At 53.7% G+C, this 2410-nt stretch overlaps 1 pseudogene; it reads left to right on the forward strand.

Annotated features, from left to right (window-relative positions):
- The first annotated feature begins 802 nt into the window (after window positions 1-802).
- Window positions 803-2410, forward strand: part of LOC124974140 (DNA-directed RNA polymerase II subunit RPB2-like) — a 38174-nt pseudogene continuing 36566 nt past the window's right edge.

Here is a 2410-nt window from a genome sequence, read left to right on the forward strand (position 1 = left end):
CTCCTATTCTGCCCTGTGAGAATGTGTTCATCTGCCAAGAGCAGGCTCTTGTTTCATCCATTGGCTTGTGCTCTGCCTCATAACAGTGCTGATAATAGAACTGCTGGCCATTTCTCAGTGGACCTTGTGCCACAGAGGCAGCAGTCCTGTCAAGGGAATGAACCCTTGGGTGAACAGAGATGGGCTGGACATTTCTGCCTCTGCAGGTTAGTTGCAAGACATTTGGAAAAACCATGGCAGGACAAATATTGAGTGCAGCCCAGGTGTAAAGCAGCAGTCAAGGTGGTTGGCCCTGGCAGGTGGAGTGAGCACAGAACATCTCCCCTTGCCTGGCAGCTCCCCCCTGTGCTCCTTCCAACATGATGACTGAAGGACTCCCTGGTCTCCTCCTGAGGCATCAGAGCAGCCACACACCTGCACCTGGAAGACCAACTCCCCAGGCTGCAGCTGCCTCCTGTTAGGCTTATCTCACAAATTAGGGGTAACCGACAAGACAGGCTGTGTGGTTTCCCAAGTCAAGTAGCACCTAAATCAGGGTGCTGCGCCACATGATCCCCTGGCCTGAGCCTTCAGCGGCCATCATGCCCTGTGGCTGCTAGGACCCTAGGCGAGTTGCCGTGCTTGGCCAAATCCCGGGTGTGCCCAGACCTGGAGGCCTTTTTTCGGAGGGCCATGCCGATGGGGACAGGGCTAAGCTGAATGAACACGTGACCTCCTGCGGCCCTCTGTCACTGCCTGGTCCCCCAGACATCGGGGGTGGGCTCCCTGCCCACAGCAGGTGCTAGGTGTCCTCCCTGTCACGATGACCCGTGCAGCCCAACCAGAACAGCACCACCTAGCAGTCCTGCAGCGTAGTGGCAGCTGTCAGGTTTCAGCTGGGGTTAGCCTGTCCTGCTGGAACTGGAGACATTCCCGCCCCGCTTGCCCTCGCACCGCAAAACCCATAGCTGCACTTCAACTGGGTCAACAGGTTAGCATACCGTTTCTTGAAAGATCAGGCCCCTGGCCATGGCTCCCTTTCTGTATCCTCTTACCATCACCGTGTAGCCTGGGCTTTTATCCCATCTGAGTTTGATGCCTCCAGGATCAGAAGCATCTCTGGTTGCCATGGGGACCATGACGTCACCGAGCTCTCATGCCGCCCCTCTGTGACCTCAGGCGCTGTGTGAGGTGCAGGCACGAGATCACAGAAGCCACTCATCAACATCCATGAGGCCCAATGCCCGGAGAAAGCCTCTGGGGAAAGAGACAAAGAGCGTGATCCTAGGGCGCCTGGAACCTCTACGCCCTTCACACCTGCCATGCCTGAAGCCAGCCCCTTCCACTGAGAATAGAGTCGCTCCCCCATCTATTTTTCTCAGGGAACGGGATCACTGGAAACCGAAATTGAGGTCCCTTGCAGAGGGGAACAGAACGAAGTGGAAGGATTGAGAGGTCCAGGATATGACTTTCAGCCACATATCTCACTCCATTGTATCTTGGTAGAGAGAGCTACAAACCTAAGGAGCGGCAGGTGGAGATTGCATGATGAATTTGTGATTTCTTCCTACCAGCAAATATCGATCCTGGGACCCCAGACCCCGTGACCCATCAGCACTTCCCTTTTCCTCTTTAGTTTTACTGACAGGCTCTGTCTGTGTTCCTGAGGTTCCTGGATGATGTTCTCCCTCATTCATGAAGAAGGTGGGATGCAAGATCCAGCACCTCCACTGGGTTGTGCCTTGTGCCCAGATATCTCCTGGTTAGAAATTGTCCAAGGAAAATGGCAGAGGGAGAAAGAGGGGTGAGGAAGGGGTCAGCGGTTTGTGAATCCAATGACTAGGGTTCCAGGTGTGAATGATCCCCGATGTCTCCCTTCACACTGACAAGCGGAGCATACGCTGATTCTCACAGGTGCCTGCCACTACTTCTGCCACCCCCCATCTGGCCTCCAGGCTCACGGATATCATTCCCTACTCAGTGCTCAGATACAAAACTTTTCCTCCACCAATAGATAGGGATCAACATTTCCTCTCAAGATTCATCAATGGATTGTGTGCCTTGATGTACAGGCAAAGTTCCTTCCAGGAGTGCTGTGGAAAGGAAGATGATGATGATTTTCTAAGGAATTTGGAGGCTTTGTTTGGGACTGGGTTGTCCACAGAGAATTTGCCGGAGTCAGAAGACTAGAGGATCTAGAGGGTACCAAAACGCGGCTCCTGCTAAGCTGAAGGGATGGCTGCTCTTGGAGAGCGCTCGCCTAGCACATGCAAGGACCACGGTTCGAGTCCCTACCCGGGCCGTCAGACGGGAACGCTTTTCCAAGAGGACAAAGCTCCCTCCTCTCATCTCTTTTTTTCTTTTCCTCAACTCCATCGGAACACTTGAAAAAGAACCAGTTGGACGCGCAAGCCTCTTCCAATCACACATT

The sequence above is a fragment of the Sciurus carolinensis genome, unplaced genomic scaffold (assembly GCF_902686445.1).
Source record: "Sciurus carolinensis unplaced genomic scaffold, mSciCar1.2, whole genome shotgun sequence".
Lineage (NCBI taxonomy): Eukaryota > Metazoa > Chordata > Mammalia > Rodentia > Sciuridae > Sciurus > Sciurus carolinensis.